This window comes from Panthera tigris, chromosome X, assembly GCF_018350195.1.
Source record: "Panthera tigris isolate Pti1 chromosome X, P.tigris_Pti1_mat1.1, whole genome shotgun sequence".
In the NCBI taxonomy this organism is placed as follows: domain Eukaryota; kingdom Metazoa; phylum Chordata; class Mammalia; order Carnivora; family Felidae; genus Panthera; species Panthera tigris.
Window position 1 is genome coordinate 54,939,376 of NC_056677.1, and position 25,038 is coordinate 54,964,413.

General features: G+C 35.2%; 1 protein-coding gene across 1 annotated transcript in view; it reads right to left on the reverse strand.

The window, feature by feature from the left end:
• OPHN1 (oligophrenin 1) overlaps nucleotides 1-25,038 on the reverse strand; it is a 564,403-nt gene that overhangs the window by 179,595 nt on the left and 359,770 nt on the right. The gene's annotated exons all lie outside the window — the stretch shown is intronic.

Below are 25,038 nucleotides of genomic sequence, written 5' to 3' on the forward strand. Positions count from 1 at the left end.
CTATCAAGTTCTCAAGGTGAAGATGTGAGAAAAATTTACTCATGTTTCTGTGCTTCTGAGAGGGCAAAAGAGGAAAAGTAGCTCTTTAAAAAATATTCACAGCACATTTCATTCTTCTTAGTGAAGCCTACCATTAAGAGAAACTATTTTACCAGATCCTAATGTGATGGGCTTTTACTAGAACTTAACTGAACTAGGAAAATTAAAATACCCAACTCCATACCTGGACTGCCTTCCTGTCTAAGGGGGAAAACCGAAATTATACTGAGAAGTACTTGTGAAGGTCACTGGCCAGTGGCAGAGACTCACTAAAAGACATAATGATAGGATTATAGGATATAGGATATAGGATATAGGATATAGGATATAGGATCCCCCCACAAATTACCACCACATCAATAGTCCTCCTGAATAGTAACAGGGGAATGCAACTAAAAGAACTGTGCTTCTTAGGTAATATTTAAGAAGTCTCTAGGGAAAACCGAAGACAACAGAGGAAATAAAAACAAGGTCATCAGAGATAACTGTAGCCTCTGACACATATGGTTACAGCAAACATAAACACAGGCTAAATTCTAGCAGCTAAACAAAACCTCACAGGATAGGCTTATTCACTTCAGTTCTTTTTATCATTACATCGTGTCAAGCTTACAACAAAAATTGTAAGACATACTAAAGACAAAAGACCAAAAACAAAAACAAAAACACAGTTTGAAGAGACATAGCATAGCAAGCATCAGAACCAGGCTCAGATACGGCAGAGATGTTGGAATTATCAGACTGGGAATATTAAACAAGTATGATTAATATGCTATGGACTGTAATGGATAAATGGACAACATAAAAAAGGAGATAAATTAGGTAAGCAGAGAGATAGAAGCTTTAAGAACCAAAAGGAAATTCTATAAATCAAAAACACCATAACATAAATGAAGAATTCCCTTAATGAGCTCATCTATGAATTGGACACAGCTGAGGAAATAATCAGTGAGTCTGAAGAAATGTCAATAGAAATTTTGAAAAGAAAAGAGGAAAAAGAAAGAAAAAGACAGAATATCCAAGAACTGTAACATAATAACAAAAGGTGTAACGTACATGTAAGGGGAAAATCAGAAGAAGAAAGAAAAAAAGGAATAGCAGAAATATCTGAAGCAATAATGATTGAAAATTTCCCCAAACCAATGATAAACATCAAAGCACAGATCCAGTAAGCTCAGAAAACACCAAGCAGGTTATACACCAAAACAATCCACACTTAGGTATAACATATTCAACTAAACAAAATCAAAGACAAAACATCTTGATAGAAGTCAGAAGGAAAACAAAACCAAAAACAAAAATGATTTTGCCAAAGTTGGAGAAGGATAAGAATTACATCATACTCATCTTTCAGAAACCATGCAAACAAGAAGAGAATGGAGTGAAATATTTAAAGTATTCAAAGTAAAGAAGACCAGCCTGAATTCTGTACCCAGTAAAATTATCTTTTAAAAGTGAAGGAGAAATAAAGACTTTTTCAGATACAGAAATATGGAGGAACTCTGTCAACGGTAGACCTGCCTTGCAAAAGACATTAAAAGAAGTTCTTCACAATAAAGATGAGGTCAAAAACTCAGATCTATATGAAGAAAGAAAGAGCATTAGAGGAGGAATTAATGATGGTAAATAAAACTTTGTATTTGACTTAATCTTTCTTGGCCTAACAGGTAAAAGTTCAAAATAATATAAACAATGTATCCAGTAATTATAGCTTATGAAAAAGTGAAATGAATGATAATAATATTAATGAGGATTAGAGACAGTAATTAAGAATAATACTTTGTCATAAGTTACTGGCACTACTTGTGTAGTAGCATAGTGTTATTTGAGAGAGGATCTGAATAACATGAATGTATATTAAAAATATAAAGGCAACCACTAAAAAAAAGTTTTTAAAAAAATATAATTGATATGCTAACAGAAGAGAAATCATACAAAGTACTCAGTTAAACCCAGAGAAGGAAGAAAAAGAGTGGGAGACAAAAAATAAGCAAATAAGAAAGACAATGAATAGAAAACCGTAACAAATATGGTAGATACTAATCCAGCTATATCAATAATAACTTTAAATATAAGTGGTACAAATATGTTAATTACAAGATATAGACTGTCAAGAGTGTATTAAAAAACAAGACTCAATTATATATTGTCTACAAGAAACCAACTTTAAATATAAAGACACATATAGATTAAAAATTAATGGATAGAAACAGGTATGTCATACTAACAATAATCAAAAGAAAGCTGGAGTAGCTGTATTCATTTCAAACAATGCAGACTTCAGATCAAGAAAAATTATAAGGTATAAAGAGGGGCATAACATAAAAAGGAGCGATTCTCAAGGAAGACTGAACATTTCTTAACAGGTATGCATCCAACAACAAAGTATCCAAATATGTGAGGCAAAAACTGATAAAACTGCAAGAAAATGAATCTACTATTATCGCTAAAGACTTCAACACACCTCCTTCAGACAGACGCAATAGGCAGAAAGTTGGAAAGTATACAATTGAACTAAATAAGACCACTGACCATTTGGACCTAATAGACATTTGTAGACTACTTCATCTAACAATAGCAGGATAAACATTCTTCTCAAGTCCGTATAGAACATTCACCAAGACAGACCACAGTCAGGGCAAAAAAACATACCTGAACATATTTAGAACAGAAATCACATAAAATATGCTCTCAGAAAATGAAATTAAACTAGAAATCAATAACAGTAAGATACCTGAAAAATCCCCAAATTCATGGAGATTAAACAACACAATTCAAGTTATTTAGGTGAGTCAAAAAATAAATCTCAAGAGAAATTTTAAAATATTTCAAGTGAAAGGAAAATACAAATACAAGTTATAAAAATTTGTGGGGTGTAGCAAAAGCAATGCTTTAAAGGAAATACATAGCACTGAATGCATATATTTAAAAAAAGAGGGATGAGCTAAAATGAATCACCTCAACTTCCACCTTATGAAACTACAAAAAGAAGAGCAACCCCAAAGGAAGCAGAAGGAAAGAAATAATAAAAGTTAGAGTAAAAATCCATGAAATTGAAATAGGAAATCAGTAGAGAAAATCAATAAAACCAAAAGATGGCTCTTTGAAAAAATTCAAAATAAAGGTAAACCTCTAGCCAGTTTAATTTAGAAAAAAAGAGAAGACATAAATAACTAATATCAGAAGAGAGATAATCAACTACTGATCCTGTGGACATTGAAAGAAAAAATAGAGAAATATTATGAATAGTTCTATGCCTATAAATTTGATAATCTTGATGAAATGGACCAGTTCCTACAAAGATGAAATTTACCAAAATACAAACATAAGGATATAGACAATCTGAATAGATTGGTAGCTATTAAAAAAAAAAAAAACTGAGTCAGAAATGAATTACATGCTAAAACAGAAACCACCGGGTCCAGAGGGATTCCCTGGTAAATCTGCCAAAACATTTAATGAAAAACAAAACAAAACAAAACATATCATTCCTATATAATGTTTTCCAGAAAATAGAAGCAAAGGGAATATTTCCTAAATCATTCTTTGAGACCAGCATTACTTGAATACCAAAACCACAAAAGTCATTGTGATGAAGGAAAACAACAAATGAAATATCTCTCATGAAAATGCAAAATCCTGAATTAAATATTAACAAATAGAATACAACATAGTATAAAACCCATGAACAAGTGGGATTAATTGCAGGTATGTAACGCTGATTCAATTTTCAAAAATCAATTACTGTAATTCATCACATCAATAGGTTAGTTCTTCTTTAGAGTAAGCATATGATTGTATTCATAGATGCAGAAAAAGCATTTGAAAAATGCAATACTCATTCACAATAAAAAACCATCAGGAAACTAGTGATAGAAATGAACTCAATTTGATAAAGAGCATCTACAAAAAACAGGAAGCTAACATATACTTAACAGTGAAAGATAGAATGCTTTTCTCCAAAGATCAGGAACAAAGCAAAGATGTCCTCTCTCACCACTCCTATTAAACATCAAACTGGAAATCTTAGTTAATAAAATAAGAAAAGGGAGTATAAGGTATACAGTTTGGGAAGGAAAAATGAAAATTGCCTTTGTTACAGATATAATGACTGTCTATGCAGAACATCCCAAACAGTTAACAAGAACAACAAAAATCCAGGGAGAAGAGAAGATAGCGAAGAAGCATGGAAACCCTTACCTTGTCTCATACCTGAAACACAGCTAGATCAGCACCAAACCATTTTTGCACACCTTGGAAACTGATCTGAGTATTAAACACAAAAATCTGCAAAACTTGAACCACAGAACTTGGCAGGTACAGAGTGCAGAGAGGAGAGTTGAACTAGGGGACAGAAAAGCCTTGGAGGGTAGGGAACTGTTTTTGCAGAGAGACAACAGAGAAAGGGGGAGAGTGAAGCACATAAGGAGAGTGCAGGAAAAACACTCCCCTGAAAGCAGCTGAAGAGAAAGAGAGAGAAAGAGTGAAAACACTCACAGGGGATGAAAACAAGAAATCTGTTCCCCAAAACCACTGACAGGAAGAAAGGAGAAGGTTTCAATACCACCAGGATTCTATAAACAGTGGAGGTCAGAGTCTGAAGTTCTGGAGCTCAGTGCCTGGCAGTACCCTAATGAGGAAATAGGGCAAATCTCCGGGAACAAGCAGAGGGGTCTGAGAGGTCCGTGTGCCACATGGGGAGAACTGTTTCCCATGCTTAGAGAACCCTTTGGTAGAAACCATACAGCTTTGCCACACGTAAAGGTCCCAGGAGACCCCGAGAGCATCCATGTTTGCTGGTACTGGGACATAGATGCCAGGATACTGTGAAACCTGGCACAACCTGTGTGTTGTGATTCACCAGTCTCTGAATCTCTGCCACTGCGTGATTGCATGAACATTCTCTGGGGTAAGCCAGCATCACTGGCCATTGCTCAGTGAGACCCTCTGCCAGAGAGTCAGTGTGGGTTCAAGCCACAGGGGTCTCTGAAGTGTGGGGTTTGAAACACAGCCCCATCTAAGATAAAACTCTGGAGGGAGGTGCCACCTTGCAGGTGGATGGCTTGGACATGGACAGGGTAGAGACAGGGAGTGGACAGAGACCTGATACAAAGGAAGGATGGTAAATCATGAGTCAGTGAGAGCGTAAAGTCCCTGGGCCAGAGACTAGGGAATTGGGTGAAGACGTTTCCACCTTTCTCGAGCATGAGCATGCGCATTCATGCTCACTCATATGTGCACCACACTGATCCACCCCAGTAAGATATGCAGTGCCACCTAGTGGAGAACAGAGCCATTACACCAACCTCCACCCAACTGCACCCTCCAAGCACAATACCCTAGAAGACCAACATAAGTCCCTCCATCTGCTTAGTGTATGAACATGGACTATAGAGTGCTTGATAGTGTCAGTTCTAGGGGAAAGTGGATGTAACTTCATTCAAGTTTCATTCTGTTTACTGGCTCATTTTTTAGTTCGGTATTTTGCTTCTGTTTTTGTTTAAGTTGTGTTTTTTTCTTCCTTTATCTTGGATACAGAAAGAGAAAAAATTATTTTTTATTTTCTTTTTCTTAATTTTTAAAATTATCTTTTACTTTATTATATTTTATTCTATTCATTTTATTTCATTTTATTCTTTTATCATATATTTTTTAATTTTTAAATTTTTCTTACCTTTTTTTCCTTTCTTTCCATTTTTTCTCTATTCTATCAAGCTTATTACAACAAGCAGAACAAAATACACCAATGATCTAGTTTCTTTTATTTGATTTTGTGGTTGGTTTTTAATTTTTTAATTTTAATTTTATTAATTTTTTTTCTTCCTCCAAAGTGACAAAATGATGTAATTTACCCCCAGAAAAGAACAGGAAGAAATGACAGCCAGGGTCTTAATCAACACAGATATAGGCAAGATGTTTGAACTACAATTTACAACCATGATAATAAGAATACTAGCTGGGGTTGAAAAAAGCCCTTTCTGTAAGGAAAAAAAGTAAGAACTCAAATAAATATAATCATGAATGAAAGAGGAGACATCACAATGAACACCACAGAAACACAAACAATAATAAGAGAATATTATGAGCAATTATATGCCAACAAATTGGGCAATCTGGAAGAAATGGACAAATTACTAGAAACATATAAACTACCAAAACTGAAACTAGAAATAGAAATTTTGAACAGACTCATAACCAGTAAATAAATTGAATTAGTAATCAAAAATATCCCAACAAGAGTTCACATCCAGATGGCTTTCCAGAGGAATTCTACAAAACATTTAAAGAAGAGTTAACACCTATTCTTTTGAATATGTTCCAAAAAAAGTAGAAATGGAAGTAAAACTTCCAAACTGATTCTATGAGACCAGCATTACCTTGATTCCAATAACAAAGATATCACTAAAAAGGAGAACTAGAAACCAATTTCCTGTTGAACATGCAAAAATTCTCAACAAGATATGAGCAAACTGGATCCAACAATACATTAAAATAATTATTCACCAGGATCAAGTGGGATTTATTCTTTGGACACAGGGATGGTTCAATATTTGAAAATCAATCAATGTGATACATCACCTTGACAAAAGATAGGATAACAACCATATGATCCTCTCAATAGATGCAGAGGAAGGATCTGACAAAATACAGCATCCTTTCTTGATAAAAACCCTCAAGAAAGTAGGGATAGAAGGATCATACCTCAACATCATAAAGGTCATATACGAAAGACCTACTACTAATATCATTATCAATGCGAAAAAAAACAGAGGTTTCCTCCCAATGTCAGGAACACTACTAGGATGTCCACTCTGACCACTCTTATTCAGCATAATGTTGGAAGTCTCAGCCTCAGGAATTAGACAATACAAAGAAATAAAATGCATCAGAATTGGCAAGGAGGAAGTCAAACTTTCACTCTTCATAGATGACAAGATACTCTTATGTGGAAAACCCAAAAGACTCCACCAAAAACTGCTATAACTGATACATGGATTCAGCAAAGTCACGGGATATAAAATCAATGTACAGAAATCAGTTGAAATCCTATACACCAACAGTGAAGCGACAGAAAGAGAAATCAAGGAATCAATCCCATTTACAATTGCACCAAAAAACATAAAATGCCTAGGAATAAACCTAACCAAAGAGGTGAAAAATCTATACACTGAAAACTATAGAAAGTTTATGAAAGAAATTGAAGAAGACACAAAAAAAAATGGAAAAACATACCATGCTCATGAATTGGAAAAATATTGTTAAAATGTTGGTATTGCCCAAAGCAATCTACACACTCAATGCAATCTTATCAAAATAACACCAGCATTCTTCACAGAGCTAGAACAAATAATCCTAAAATTTGTATGGAACCAGAAAAGACCCTGAATAGCCAAAGCAATCCTGAAAAAAAAAAAACAAAAAACCAAAGCTGGAGGTATCACATTTATGGACCTCAAGCTCTATTACAAAGCTGTAATCATCAAGACGCTATGGTCCTGGCACAAAAACAGACACACAGATCAATGGAACGGAATAGAGGACCCAGAAATAGACCCACAAATGTATTGCCAACTAATTTTGATAAAACAGGAAAGAATATTCAATGGAAAAAAGGCAAGTGTCTTCAGCAAATGGTGCTGGAAAACTTGGATAATGACATGCAGAAGAATGAATTTGGACCACTTTCTTAAACCATACACAAAAATAAACTCAAAATGGATGAAAGACCAAAGTGGAAGACAAGAAGCCATCAAAATCCAAGAGGAGAAAACAGGCAACATCTTTGACATCAGCCACAGCAATTTCTTACTTGACATGTCTCCAAGGCAAGGTCAATAAAAGCAAAAAATGAACTATTGGGACCTCTTCAAGATAAAAAGTTTCTGCACAGCAAAGCAAACAATCAGCAAAACTAAAAGGCAACCAATGGAATGGGAGAAGACAAATGACATATGACAAATGACATATCAGAAAAAGTGTTAGTACCCAAATCTATAATGAACTTATCAAACTCAACACCCAAAAAAACCCAAATAATCCAGTGAAGAAGGGGCAAAAGACTAAAATAGACACTTTTCCAAAGAAGACATCCAGATGCCTAACAGACACATGAAAAGATGCTCAACATCACTCATCAGCAGGGAAATCAAAACCACAATGAGATACCACCTCACACCTGTCAGAATGGCTAACATTAACAACTCAGACAACAACAGATGTTGGTGAGGATGTGGAGAAAGAGTAAACCTTTCACACTGCTGGTGGGAATGCAAACTGGTGCAGCTACCCTGGAAAATAGTATAGAGATTCCTCAAAAAATTAAAGATAGAACTACCCTATGACCTAGCAATTACACTACTAGGTATTTATCCAAAGGTTATAGGACTGCTGTTTTGAAGGGCACATGCACCACAGTGTTTATAGCAGCACTATCAGCAAGAATCAAAGTGTGGAAAGGGCCCAAATGTCCATCGACTGATGAATGGATAAAGTAGATGTGGTATATATATACACAATGGAATTTGACTTGGCGATGACAAAGAATAAAATTTTGCCTTTAGCAACAATATGGATGGAAGTAGTGCATTATGCTAAGCAAAATAACTCAGTCAGAGAAAGACAAATACACAATTTCACTCATATGTGGAATTTAAAATGATGAACATTAAGTAATGGAATAAAAAAAACAGAGAAGGAGGCAAACCATAAAAGACTGCTAAAAACAGAGAACAAACTGAGGCTGCTAAAGGGGTTACGGATACGGGGATGGGCTAAATGGACAAGGGGCATTAAGGAGGACACTTGTTGGATTGAGCACTGGGTGTTATATGTAATGAATTAGTAAATTCTATTCCTAAAATCATTATTATACTATATGTTAACTAACCTAGATTTAAATTTAAAAAAATAATAAAATGAAATGAATCTGAAAAAAAAGGAACAACAAAAATCCTGGAAGTAATGAAAAATTATAGAAAAACTGCAGGATACAAGGTTAATAAGCAAAAGTCAACTGCCTTCTCATATACCAACAATAAACAATTTGAATATGAAATTAAATACATAATGCCATTTATGTTAGCACCATAAAATGAAAAACTTAGGTATAAATACAATAAGAGATGTGCAAGATCTATATGAAGACTGCAAAATCTTGATAAAATACAGATCTAAATAAATGGGCAGATAGTCCATATACATGGATAGGAAGACTCAATATGTCTTTCTTCCCAGCTTTCCAATGATTTTATTTATTAAATGAAATATAAATAAAATCCAAGCAAGTTAATTTATGGACATCAATAAGTGACATGAAAGTTTATATGAAAACACAATAGATACAGAATAGGCAATGTAATAATGGGGGAGAAAAAATAAAGTCTGAAGAGTGACACTATCCAACTTCAAACTCATTATAATTCTATAGTAATCAAGGAAGAAAATGAGTGTCTTAGTTCAGGCTACTATAACAAATTACCATAGACTGGGTAGCTGATAAATGACATAAAGCTATTTTCACTGTTCTGGAGGCTGGAAGTCCAAAATCAGGATATATGGTCTGGTCAGGTCAATAAGACCCTCTTCGAAGCTGCAGCCCACAAACTATCCAATGTGCCCTCACATGGCGGAAGGGACAAGGATCTCTCTGGAGTCTCTTATAAGAGTACTAATCACATCCCAAACGCTCAACTCCAAATACTATCACTTTGGGGGGTTAAGATTCAACATGAATTTTAGGGGGACATATTCAAACCATAGCATTCCACCTCTGGTTCCTCAGAATCTGTGTCCTTGTTACATGTAAAACACATTCATTCCATCACTAGAGCCCCCAAAATTAACTCTTTCCAGAATCAACTTAAAAGTCTAACCCCATTTTTAATTTTTTTGAGAAATCTCCATACTATTTTCCACAGTGGCTGTACCAATTTGCATTCCCACCAACAGTGTATGAGGAGGGTTCCTTTGTCTCCACATCCTCACCAACATTTGTTATTTCTTGTCTTTTTTATTTTAGCCATTCTAACAGGTATAATGTTATACCTTATTGTGGTACTTATTTGCATTTCCCTGATGATTAGTGGTGTGGAGCATCTTTTCATGTCTGTTGGCCATCTGTATATCTTCTTTAGGAAAAAAAAATGTCTATTTACTTCCTCTGCCCATTTTTAATTCCATAGTTTGCTCTTTTGGTGTTGAGTTGTATAAGTGCTCTATGGATAAGGAAGATGCTAAAGTTTCCTGGAACATGCTAAAGTTTACACAAGACAATGAACTAAGACAAACGACTAAAATAATTCCTTCAAAAAAGAATAAATGAGAATTTGTGTTACTTGATAAGAAAATGATTAGTGATGCTACAATTGTAGCAAGATCATACTAGTATAAGAACAGTCATACAAGTAGAAAAAATGAAAAGTCCAGGAAAAAAAATCATGTAAATATAACAACCTAACACACAATAAAAACAGAATTATAAATTAGTTAATAAGATGTGTTCAACACATGGAATTTTAAAAAAATTAACTCTTTAGGGGAAAAGTTAGATCCCTATCTCATAATGGAACAATATACTTAGTTAGGGAATGACTTTTTGAGCATGCTAGAAAATAAAGTTTTGAATGCACCCTGGAGCATACTATGGGTATATTGCAAAGGTGTCAAGTTCTAGAAACTGGAATAGAGATGACCACTTGAGACCTGTACTGGGGTCATGACTTGATGTGGAGCATGCACTAAAATGAAAGTATGCATTCTCAAAATGAGCCTATAGTAAGGTGCCAAACTGCAACAAATTTTATTGGGGAGCCTTGCAAAAATGTTGATCCCTGGATCTCAAGAGACCGAATCATTGAGTCTAGAATTAGACCTATGAATTTGTTTGTTCATTTGTTTGCTTAATAACAATTTCTCAAAGATGATTGTAGGCTGAGGCTGGCTTTCTGTCATGTAATGTGATAGATAATCAGATTGGGAGTAAAAATAATCATAGCAATATCTTGAACAAAGTTCTAACCAACACTTCAAATGAGTACCATGATCTTTTGTTACATGTAGAGGCAAAACAACAACAACAAAACCAAAACCAAATCCAAAACAAAAACAAAAAACTCAACAACCCATAACAGCAAGAAAGTTACAATGGTTCTTCTGAAACACATGAGTTATGCCAGAGTGTCCCAATTAATTAAAAATAAAAGTTAATAATATATTACTGTGAAAATCCTGGTTGCATAAATAGTAAGATCAGTTTTGATGGCTTATAGTTGATAAAACTGATCAAGTGAGATGATGCAACAGACATGATTAATAGAAAGTGTAGTCAGAAATGAGCCCATCAGGCTCTGATGCTAGCTGAAAAGCAGCAATTACTAATGTGAGAATTGATCAGTTTCATGAAGTTACAGTTTTGATAGCTGTATTTTAGGATCTTACTCATCCTCATATAAAACCCAGAAATGCCAGACTAAAGAATAGCTAAAAGAAAGGTCACTTGTTCTTTTATTGTTGCTGTATATAAGATGCGTGTGTCACCAGTGCAGTGATAAAAAGAAAATCCACCTGTAGAAGAACAAATGTTATATAAACTATGGCAGGGGAACATGTTCAAATACTTAATAATTAGTAATGGCACAATTTCCATTAATTGGCAGAGATACTGGTTATAAACTCCAAAAATAGCCACACTGGTGCCTCCCAACTATTTCAGACCTGGATCCTGTTGTATATGTAGGAAAGAGGGGTGTGACCTCATAAAAAGGTGGAAACTACCTTATCAGCTTAAAGTAAATCCATCTGTGGCCTACTGGTTCTCTTAGATTCAAATTATAGAAAGATTATTAATAACATTTATAACCCTAGAGCAATAATTCTACTTCAGCAAATCTACCCAAAGTATACATTACAATTTATTCTACAAATATGTCATCACAAAAAAAGGAAGCAAGTTGAATGCTCAAAAGGAAGGAAATGATTTGATAAACATTGGTTCTTTTATTTACCACAATATTATGTAGCCATTCAATTATTTACAAAGTATTTTTAACTATATGAGAAAATGCTTATGTCAAGGTAATGCTGGACATGTAAATCTACATCTCCCTACACATACTCCATAAAACAACATGCAACCACCAGAAAAAAACAGGGCTACACAAAGCCATGTACCCCACATAACAAATACATAGAGAATAGCCAAATTCCAAATCACCTGAAAGTAGAAAAATGGACACCAAATCCCAGGGAGCTATCGCTAATATTCCTTCTCCACAAACCATTGCAGGGAGAAAGTGCAATGCTGGAAAAAGTATGTTCATAAGAAAATAAGGGGTCTAGAGGCATAAAATTAATCTAAAACTAGCACCAGAAAGACAAAGTCTACACAAAGTATAAAAATACTGAAAAACACGGTAAACCAGAGCACTTTTGGAAGAGTGTTCTAAGTGATCTTCAAAAGGAAGTCATGGAAATATATTGCTCCTAGGAAAGGAAAGGTCAAAACATAAGGGAGAGACATCAGCCAAAGGGAAGTAATGAAAAAGAGGAATATTTAGGAATGGGCAAATATCTACTAGGCAAAAGGAATCAATATCAGACAAAGAAAATTTCAAGCCCAAAAGCACTACATGAGAGTAAGAACACTTTTTAGTGCTAAAAGCCATGCTCAGAATGAAAATAAAATAGCTTTGAGCATCTGCACATAAAATAACATAGCAACCAACATTCTAAAGCAAAAAAGGGTATAAAAGAAGCCATCAATAGGGACTTCACGGAGATATGGTGGAGAAGGAAGACTCTAAACTCACCTCTTCCCAAGGATACAATTAGATAACACTTAGCCCAGGGCAAAAAACCCAGAAAAGGACCCAAAGACTGGCAAAATAACTCCACAACTAAATGTAGAGAAGAGGACACATTAAAGAGGATAGGAAAGGCAAAGATTTGGTGAGAACCTAAACCCTGCAGGTCTGAATGCTGGATGGGTGGGGGGTGGGGGAAGCTGCGTGCACAGAGAGGAGCAAGAAACAGACTAGCACACTGTGGCACCTAGAAAGTGAAGACAAATCACCACAGAATTTAGCTTTGAAAATCAGAGGGGCCAAATTTGGTGAGTGCTTACAACCAGCAGGAATTAAATCCTAGAACTATAAAAAATCAGCAGGCTTGGCTCTGAGATGGCAATGGGAAGCTAAGCGCCTATCCTTAAAGAAACAGCACAAAAAACAGCCTGTGGAGATACAGCTTGGAAGCAGCAGTTTGAAAAGCACTTGGGATACAAGAAGGAGAGCTAGTTACTAATCTCAGAGTTCACTGAGGGACTTCACCAGGAACAAAGGAGTTGGCAGGCAATGTTTCCCTCCCTGGCCCAACATCATAAATGCACAGTCACCTGTGGGGAACCAGAGAAGCACCAACACTTGCTACCTAACTGACCTACACCAACAGCACAAACCCCCAGCCAGACCTGCCTCAATCCTGGTGATATAGATGCCCACTGCAGAGGACCCATGCAAACTTTGCCAACATTGGGTCTATCGATATCCCACAGAGAATGAGCACACCTTCTTAAAATTGCACCCCCTGACCACCATGTTGTGTTGAGTAACTGGCCCAGGTCTCTGTGGCAGATGTGAATCCCCAGTGGAAGAGGACCAGCACTTATGGCACTGTGGCCCGTTCAGTCTGCTTGAGTTTTTTGCAATGGCTCTGGCCATTCCCAGTCTCCACAGTGGCTGTGCATCCCTATGGAGGAGGACAAGTGCCACCTAGTTAAAAGTGCACATCCCGACCACTACTTTCAAGAGCAAGAGGTAAAGCTGACTTTCCTAAAACACAGAAACAGACACAAAGAGGTAGGCAAAATGAGGAGACAGAAGACTATGTCACAAATGAAAAAATAGGGCAAAACCACTGCAAGAAACCTAAGCAAAAAGGATATAAGTAACATGCCTGATAAAGAATTTGAAATAATGATCATAAAGATACTCACTGAACTTGAGAAAATAGTGGAGTACATCAGTGAGACTCTTAACACAAAGATAAAAAAGAACTAATTAGAGATGAAGAAGACAATAAATGAAATTAAGAATACAACCGATGGAATAAATAGCGGCTGGAAGAAACAGAGGAATGAATAAATGACCTAGAAGACAGAGTAATGGAAAGTAAATAAAGATAAACAAATAGAAAAATAAGTATGCAAAATTAGAACAGTCTTAGGGAAGTCACTGACTCTATCAAGCATAACATTCACATTATAGCATTCCCAGAAGGAAAGGACAGAGAAAAGGGGGCAGGGCATTTATTTCAAGAAATAATCACTGAAAATGTCCCTAATCTAAGGAAGTAAAAGGGTATTCAAATTCAAGGGAAACAGGGATCTACCAAGACACACAGTAACTAAAATGGAAAAAGTAATGATAAAGAAAAAGTTTTGAAATTAGCAGAAGACAGTTACATACTAAAGAAACTGCAAAAGGCAACCAGCAATTTTTCAACATAAACTTTACAAGTCAGAAGGGAGAGGCATGATATATTTAAAGTGTTGAAAGGGAAAAATATACAGCCAAGAATAGCTATCCAACAAGGCTATCATTGAGTAGAAGGAGAGAAAAATAATTTCTCAAACAAACACTAAAGGAGTTAATGACCACTAAACTGTCCCTACAAGAAATATTAAAAGGGATTCTTTGAGTGGAAAGGAAAGACCACAAGGGAGAGCATGAAAAGAAGGAAACATAGACGCAGTAACAATAAGTAATTCTGTAAAGGGATTCAAAAAATAAAAGGATGTAAAATATAATGACATATACCTAAAATGGTGAGGGGTGGAGAGACAGAGGAGTTAAGAAAGTTTTCAAATGAAAGTGACCATCAACTAAATATACACTGCTCTAGACATATGTTATATACAATCATAATGGTAACCACAAATCAAAACCAATTAATCATTATGGAAAGAATAAAGAAATCGAGGTTTATCACCATAGAAAACCAAGAAACCATGAAAGACAGAAAGAGAAGAAAGGATCAGAAAAACTACAAAAACAAAAAAAAAGACAAGTAATAAAATGGCAATAAGTACATATTTATCAAAAGTTATTTTGAATGTAAATGCATTATACTCTCCATTCAAAAGACACAGGGTGACAAAATGGATAAGGAAAATAAGATGGACTTATATGCTGCCCACAAAACATTCATTTCAGACCAAAGACATTTGCAAATAGAAAGTGAGGGGTTGGAGAAACATTTACCGGGCAAATGGATGTCAAAAGCCAGAGTAGCAGTACTTGGACAAAATAGACTTTAAAACAAAGTCTGTAAAGAGAAATAAATAAATAAATAAATAAATAAATAAATAGACAAAGACGGATACTATATAATAATAAAGGGTACAATCCAAGAAGAAGATATAACCATTTTAAATAATTATGCACCCAACATAGGACCACCCAAATAAATAAAACAGTTAATGACAAACCAAAAGGAACTAAACAACAGTAATACAATAATTGTAGGGGAATTTAACACCCAAGTACAACAATGGACAGATCAGCCAAACAGAAAATCAAGAAGGACACAGTGGCTTTGAATGACACACTGGACCAGATGGAGTTAACAGATATATTCAGAACATTCCATTGTAAAGCGGAAGAATACACATTCTTTTCAAGAGCACAAGGAACATTCTCCAGAATAGATCACATATTAAGTCACAAAACAGGACTCAAAAAATACAAAATGATTGAAATCATACCATGCGCCTTTTCTGACCACAATGACTAGAAGTCAACAACAGGAAAATTTTGAAAACACCACAAATACATGGAGGTTAAACAATCTGCTATGAAACAGTGAATGGTAAAGCAGGAAATCAAAAAAGAAATTTAAAAAATAGGTGGAAACAAATGAAAATGAGAACACACAGTTCAAAACCTTTGGAATGCATTGAAAGTATTGAAAGTGGTCCTAAAAGGGAAGGCTATAGCAATACAGGTCTGTATCAAGAGGGAAGAAAAATTGCAAATAAACAACCACATTACACCCAAAGGGCAAGAAAAAAAAAAAAAACAAAAAAACAAAAAAACCCCCACAAACCCCAAACCAGCAGAAGGAAAGAAACTATAACTATTAGAGCATAAATTGATTTGCAAATCAATCAATGTGCTGCATCAATCACATCAATAAGAGAAAGGATAAAAAACATATAATCATTTTAATAGATGCAGAAAAAGCATTTGACAAAATACAACATGCATTCATGATAAAAAAAAAAAAACCTCAATGAAATAGGTTTAGAGGGAACATACCTCAACATAAAAAAACCATGTATGAAAAACCCACAGCAAACATCATACTAAATGGAAAAAAACTGAGAGCTCTTACACCTAAAAAGTCAGAAAGACAAGGATGTCCACTCTCACCACTTTTATTCAACATAGTACTTGGAGTCCTAGGCACAGTAATCACAAAAAAAAAAAGAAACAAAATATATTTGAATTGGCAAGGAAAATGTAAAACTTTCACTATTTGCATAATACAGGATACTCTATATAGAAAACACTAAAGACCCAACAAAAAACTACTAGACTGATTGATAAATTCAGTATAGTCACAAAATACAAAATCAATGTGAAAAAATATGTTACATTGGTATACATTAATAATGAAGCAGCAGAAATGGAAATTAAGAGAATAATCTCATTTACAATTGCAAGAAAAACAGTAAGATACCTAGGAATAAACCTACCAAAGAGGTGAAAGACCTGTACTCTGAAAACTATAAAGCACTGAGGAAAGAAACTGAAGATGACACAAATAAATGGAAAGATATTCCATGTTCATGAATTGGAAGAACAAATATTGTTAAAATTTCTATACTACCCCATACAATCTACACATTCAAAGCAATCTCTATCAAAATACCAACAGCATTACTCACAGAACTAGTACAAAAATCCTAAAATTTATACGGAAGAAGAAAAGACCCCAAATAGCCAAAACAAACTTGAAGAAGAATAGCAAAGCTGGAGGCATCACAATTTCAGACTTCAAGTTATATTAGAAAGCTATAGTAATAAAAACAGTAGGGTACTGGCACAAAAATAGATGCTTACTTCAATGGAATGGAATAGAAAAGTGGGAAATAACCCCACAATTGTATGGTTAATTAATCTTCAACAAAGAAGGAAAAGATATCTCATGGAAAAAAGACAGGCTGTTTCACAAATTGTGTTAGGAGAACTGGACAGCTACAGGCAAAGAATGAAACTGGGCACTTTCAACATACACAAAAATAAATTCAAAGAAACACTGAACACACAAATGTGAGACCTGAAACAATAAAAATTCTAGAAGGGAGCACAGGCAATAATCTCTCTGACACTGGCTTTAATAACATTTTTCCTAGATATGTCTAGGAAAGGGAAATAAAAGCAAAAATAAACTATTGGGATTGAAACAAAATAAATAGCTTCTGCATACAAAGGAAAAAATAAACAAAACTAAAAGCAACCTTGGGAATGGGAGAAGATATTTGCAAATGACATATCTGATAAAGGGTTAGTATCCAAAATATAAAAAGAACCTATAGAACCCAATATGAAAAAAAATAATGCAATTAAAAATGGGCAGAAGACATGAAGACATTTCGCCAATGAACACATACAGATGTCTAAGAGACTCATGAAAAGATGCTCAAAATCATTCATCATCAGGGAAATTCAAATCAAAACTACAATGAGGGGGGTGACTGTATGGCTCAGTTGGTTAAGCATCCAACTTCGGCTGAAGTCATGATCTCACTGCTCATGAGTTCAAGCCCGGCATCACAGCTCAGAGGCTGGAGACTGCTTCAGATTCTGTCTCTCTCTGCTCCTCCCCTGCTCGCTCTCTCTTAAATATAAAATAAAAAAAAAATTAAAAAAATTTAAAAAAACTTACAATGAGGTATCACCTTACACTTTCATAATAACAAACAAACAAACAAAAAACAAGCAAACAAAAAAACCCAATAAATGACAAGTGTTGGCAAGGATGTGGTGAAAAAGGAACCTTCTTACACTTTTGGTGGGAATGCAAACTGGTGCAGCTACTCTTGAAAGCACTATGGAAGTTCCTCAAAAAATTAAAAACAAAACTACCCTATAATCCAGTAATTGCACTACTAGATTTTCATCCAAATAATATGAAAACAGTATTTCAAAGGGATACACGTATTCCTATGTTTATAACATCATTAATTACAGTAGCCAAATTATGGAATGAGTTCAAGTATCAATGGATAAATGGTTAAAGAAGATTTGGTATATGTGTGTGTGTGTATATATATATATATATATATATATATATGTGTGTGTGTGTGTATAATGGAATATCATTCTGCCATGAAAAAGAATTAAATACTGCCATTTGCAATGACATGGATGGAGCTAGAGAGTATAATGCTAATTGACATAAGTCAGCAAGAAAAAGGCAAATATCATATGATTTCACTCATATGTGGAACTTGAGAAACAAAACAAATCAGCAAAGGGAAAAAAGGGAGATAGGGACAAACCAAGAAACAGACTCTTTTTTTTAATGTTTATTTATTTTTGAGACAGAGACAGAGCATGAACGGGGGAGGATCAGAGAGCGAGAGACACAGAATCTGAAACAGGCTCCAGTCTCTTAGCTGTCAGCACAGAGCCCAAAGCAGGGCTCGAACTCACAGAACGCGAGATCATGACCAGAGCCGAAGTCGGCCGCTTAACCGACTGAGCCACCCAGGCGCCCCAAGAAACAGACTCTTAACTACAGAGAACAAATTGATGGTTACCAGAGGGGTGAGGAGTGGAAGGATGGGTTAAATAGGTGATAAGGATTAAGGAGTGCACTTGTGATAAGTGCCAGGTGATATATATGTGTTCAATCACTACAATGTACACCTGAAACTAAAATGATAACTAACTGAGATTAAAATAAAAACTTTAAAAAAAGCAATTGTAAGAAAAAAACCTGGAGAAAACAAAAACATGTGGAAGCTAAACTATATGCTACTAAAGAACCAATAGTTCAATGAAAAAAATTAAAGAGGAATTCTTAATATATATTATATATATACATTACATATTACATATTATATAATATGAACATACACACACAAATGAAAATAAAAACACAATGGTACAAAATCTTTTGGACACAGCAAAAGCAGTTGTGAGAGGATAATTTATATCAATACAGAACTATTTCAAGAAACAAAAATCAACAACATTCTAACATTACCTCTAAAGGAACTAGAAAAAGGAACAAAAAACAAAGCCCAATGTTACTACAAGATAGGAAATAATAAAGATCAGAGTGCAAGGGTGCCTGGGTGGCTCAGTCGCTTAAGTGTCTGACTTCAGCTAAGGTCTTGGTCTAGTGGTTTGTGAATTCAACCCCCACATCAGGCTCGCTGCTGTCACCATGTCAGTGCAAAGACTGTTTCAGATCCTCGGTCCCCCTCTCTCTGCCCCTCCATTTCTCACACTCACCCTCTCAAAAAATAAAGAAAACATTGTAAAGAAAAGATCAGATTGGAAATAAATGAAATAGAAACTAAAGAAACATTAGAAAAGATCAGTGAAACCAAAAGCTGATTCCTTCAAAAGGGAAACAATGATAAACATTTAGCCAGACTCATCAAGAAAAATGGAGAAACACCAAGTAAATAAAATAAAAAGGGAAATAGAAATAACAACCAATACTATAGAAATACAAAGGACTATACAGACTACTATAAGAAATTATATGTCAACTAAGTGAACAGCCTACAAGAAATGGATATATTTCTAGAAACATGCAATCTAACAAAATTGAATTAAGTGGAAATAGAAATTTTGTTACCAATTACTAGAAACAAAATTGAATCAGTAATATAAAATTCTAAACAAACAACAAAAAAAGTCCAGGAGAAGATGGTTGCACAAGTGAATTTTACCAAGTATTTAAAGAAGAGCTAAGGGGAGCCTGGCTGGCTCAGTCAGTGGAGCTTATGACTCTTGATCTCGGGGTTGTGGGTTCAAGCCCCACACTGTGTGTACAAATTGCTTAAAAATGAAATCCTAAAAAAGAAGGATTTTTCTCCTCAAATTACACCAAAAAAGAAGGATTTTTCTCCTTAAATTACACCAAAAAAAAAAAAATAGAATAGAAAGGAAAGCTTCCAACTACAATCTATGAAACCAGAATCACCCTGTCACCAAATCCAAAGATACTACAAAAAAAGAAAACTAAAGGCCAATAACCCTGATGAACATAGATGAAAAAAATTCTTAAGAAAATATAAGCAATCCAAATTTGGCAATATTTTAAAAGGATCATTCACCAAAATCAAGTGTGCTTTAACTTAGGGATTCAAGGATTGTTCAATATCTATAATCAATCCACTAGGCACACCACATTAACAAAATGACAGATAAAAATCATATTAACATCTAAATAAATGCAAAGAAAACCCTTGACAAAATGTATTATCTGTTCATGATAATAATTCTCAACAAACTAAGTTGAGAGGTAATATAACTCACCATAATAAAATCTATATATGACAAACACACAACACACACCCCAGGAACTATCAAAAATGATGAAACTGAAGAATTCTCCTAAAAAGAAACTCTAGGAAGTAGTGACACCTAACGAATGGATCAAAATCGATTTAAGCAATATAATGGAACAAGAATTTAGAATAATAGTCATAAAATTAATCACTGCACTTGAAAAAAGCATAGATAGTAGAGAATCCATTGCTACAGAGCTCAAGGGACAAAGAAATAGTCATGAGGAGCTAAAAAATGCTATAAATGAGGTGCAAAATAAAATGGAGGCAGCCATAGCACGGATTGAAGAGGCAGAGGAAAGAATAGGTGAGTTAGAAGATAAAATTATGGAAAAAGAGGAAGCTGAGAAGTGAGATAAAAAAATCCAGGAGTTTGAGAGGAGAATTAGAGAACTAAGTGATGCAATCAAACGGAACAATATCCACATCATAGGAATTCCAGGAGAAAATGAGAGAGAGAAAGGGGCTGAAGGTGTACTTGAATAAGTCTTAGCTGAGAACTACCCTGATCTGAGGAAGGAAAAAGGCATTGAAATCCAAGAGGCACAGAACTCTCCCTTCAGACGTAACTGAAATCAAACTTCTGCATGACATATCATAGTGAAACTGGCAAGATACAAGGATAAAGAGAAAATTCTGAAAACAGCTAGGGATAAATAGGCTCTAACTTACAAAGGTAGACACAAAAGAATAGTAGCAGACCTATGAACTGAAACTTGGCAGGCTAGAAAGGAATGGCAGGCAATCTTCAATGTGGTGAACAGAAAAAATATGCAGCTGAGAATCCTTTATCCAGTAAGTCTGTCATTCAGAATAGAAGAAGAGATAAAGGTTTTCCCATACAAACAAAAACTGAAGGAATTCATCATCATTAAACCACCTCTACAAGAGATCCTAAGGGGGATTCTGTGAGTGAAATGTTGCAAGGACCACAGTACCAGAGACATCACTACAAGTATGAAACCTACAGACATCACTATGACCCTAAACCCATATCTTTCTATAATAACACTGAATGTAAATGGACTAAATGCTCCAACCAAAAGACATAGGGTATCATAATGGATAAAAAACAAGACCCATCTATTTACTGTCTATAAGAGTTAGACCTGAGGACATCTTCAGATTGAAAGTGAGGCGATGGAGAACTATCTATCATGCTACTGGAATTCAAAAGAAAGCTGTAGTAGCCATACTTATATCAGACAAACTAGACTATAAATTAAAGGCTGAAACAAGAGATGAAAAAGAGCATTACATAATAATTACAGGGTCTATCCATCAGAAGAGGTAACAATTAAAAATGTCTATGTGCTGAATATGGGAGCCCCCAAATATATAAAATAATCACAATCATAAGCAACATTTTTGATAAGAATGTGGTAATTGCAGGGGACTTTAATACCCCACTTACAACAATGGATAGACCATCTAGACGTAGGATCAATAAGGAAACAGAGGCCCTGAATGATACATTGGATCAGATGGACTTGACAGATATATTTAGAACTCTGCATCCCAAAGCGATAGAGTATACTTTCTTCTCAAGTGCACATGAAATATTCTCCAAGATAGAACACATACTGGGTCATAAAACAGCCCTTCATAAGTATAAAATAATTGGGATTATACCACACACAATATCAGACAACAATGCTATGAAACTTGAAATCAACCACAAGAAAAAGTCTGGAAAACCTCCAAAAACATGGAGGTTAAAGAACACCATACTAAAGAATAAATGGGTAAACCGGGAAATTAGAGAAGAAATTTAAAAATATATGGAAACAAATGGAAATGAAAATACAACAATCCAAACGCTTTGGGATGCAGCGAAGGCAGTCCTGAGAGGAAAATACATTGCAATCCAGGCCTATCTCAAGAAACAAGAAAAATCCCAAATACAAAATCGAACAGCACACCTAAAGGAAATAGAAGCAGAACAGCAAAGAAACCCTTAAACCAGCAGAAGAAGATAAATGATAAATATCAGTGCAGAAATAAACAACATGGAATATATATAAAAAAAACAGTAGAACAGATCAATGAAACCAAAGAGTTGTTTTTTTGAAAAAAATAAACAAAATTGATAAACCTCTAGCCAGGCTTCTCAAAAAGAAAAGGAGATGACCCAAATAGATAAAATCATGAATGAAAATGGAATGATTACAACCAATCCCTCAGAAATACAAGCAATTATCAGGGAGTACTATGAAAAATTATATGCCAACAAACTGGACAACCTGGAAGAAATGGACAAATTCCTAAACACCCACACACCTCCAAAACTCAAACAGGAAGAAATAGAAAACTTGAACAGACCCATAACCAGCGAAGAAATTGAATCAGTTACAAAAATCTCCCAACAAATAAGAGTCCAGGACCAGACAGCTTCCCTGGGGATTTCTACCAGACATTTAAAGCAGAGATAATACCTATCCTTCTCAACCTGTTCCAAAAAATAGAAAGGGAAGGAAAACTTCCAGACTCATTCTATGAAGCCAGCATTACTTTGATTCTGAAACCCGACAGATACCCAGTAAAAAAAGAGAACTACAGGCCAATATCCCTGATGAATATGGATGCAAAAACTCTCAATAAGATACTAGCAAATCGAATTCAACAGCATATAAAAAGAATTATTCACCATGATCAAGTGGGATTCATTCCTGGGATGCAGGGCTGGTTCAACATTCGCAAATCAATCAACGTGATACATCACATTAATAAAAGAAAAGATAAGAACCATATGTTCCTGTCAATCGATGCAGAAAAAGCATTTGACAAACTTCACCATCCTTTCTTAATAAGAACCCTCGAGAAAGTTGGGATAGAAGGAACGTACTTAAACATTATAAAAGCCATTTATGAAAAGCCCACAGCTAATATTATACTCAATGGGGAAAAACTGAGAGCTTTTCCCCTGAGATGAGGGACATGACAGAGATGTCCACTCTCACCGCTGGTGTTTAACATAGTGTTGGAATCAGCAACTAGCATCAGCAATCAGACAACAAAAGGAAATCAAAGGCATCAAAATTGGCAAAGATGAAGTCAAGCTTTCACTTTTTGCAGATGACATGATATTATACATGGAAAACCCGATAGACTCCACCAAACGTCTGCTAGAACTGATAAATGCTTTCAGCAAAGTCACAGGATACAAAATCAATGTACAGAAATCAGTTGTATTCTTATACACTAACAATGAAGCAACAGAAAGACAAATAAAGAAACTGATCCCATTCACAATTGCACCAAGAAGCATAAAATACCTAGGAATAAACCTAACCAAAGATGTAAAAGATCTGTATGCTGAAAACTATAGAGAGCTGATGAAGGAAATTGAAGAAGATAGAAAGAAATGGAAAAACATTCTGTGCTCATGGATTGGAAGAATAAATATTGTTAAAATGTCAATACTACCCAAAGCTGTCTACACATTCAATGCAATCCCAACCAAAATTGCACCAGCATTCTTCTTGAACCTAGAACAAGCAATCCTAAAATTTGTATGGAACCACAAAAGACCCCAGATAGCCAAAGTAATATTGAAGAAGAAGACTGAAGTGGGAGGCATCACAATCCCAGCCTTTAGCCTCTACTACAAAGCTGTAATCATCAAGACAGCATGGTATTGGCACAAAAACAGACACATAGACCAATGGAATAGAATAGGGACTCCAGAACTGGACCCACAAAAGTATGGCCAACTAACCTTTGACAAAGCAGAGAAGAATGTCCAATGGAAAAAAAGACAGTCTTTTTAAGAAATGGTGCTGGGAGAACTGGACAGCAACATGCAAAAGGATGAAACTAGACCACTTTCTTACACGACTCACAAAAATAAACTCAAAATGGATAAAGGACCTGAATGTGAGACAGGAAACCATCAAAACCCTAGAGGAGAAAGCAGGGAAAAACCTCTCAGACCTCAGCGGCAGCAATATCTTACTTGGCACATCTCCAAAGGCAAGGGAATTAAAAGCAAAAATGAACTATTGGGACCTCATGAAGATAAAAAGCTTCTGCACTGGAAAGGAAACAATCACCAAAACTAAAAGACAACCAATGGAATGGGAAAAGATATTTTCAAATGACATATCAGACAAAAGGCTAGTATCCAAAATCTATAAAGAACTCACCAAACTCCACACCCGAAAAACAAATAATCCAGTGAAGAAATGGGCAGAAAACATGAATAGACACTTCTCTACAGAAGACATCCAGATGGCCAACAGGCACATGAAAAGATGCTCAAGGTCGCTCCTCATCAGGGAAATACAAATCAAAACCACACTGAGATACCACCTCACGCCAGTCAGAGTGGCTAAAATGAACAAAACAGGAGACTATAGATGCTGGAGAGGATGTGGAGAAACGGGAACCCTCTTGCACTGTTGGTGGGA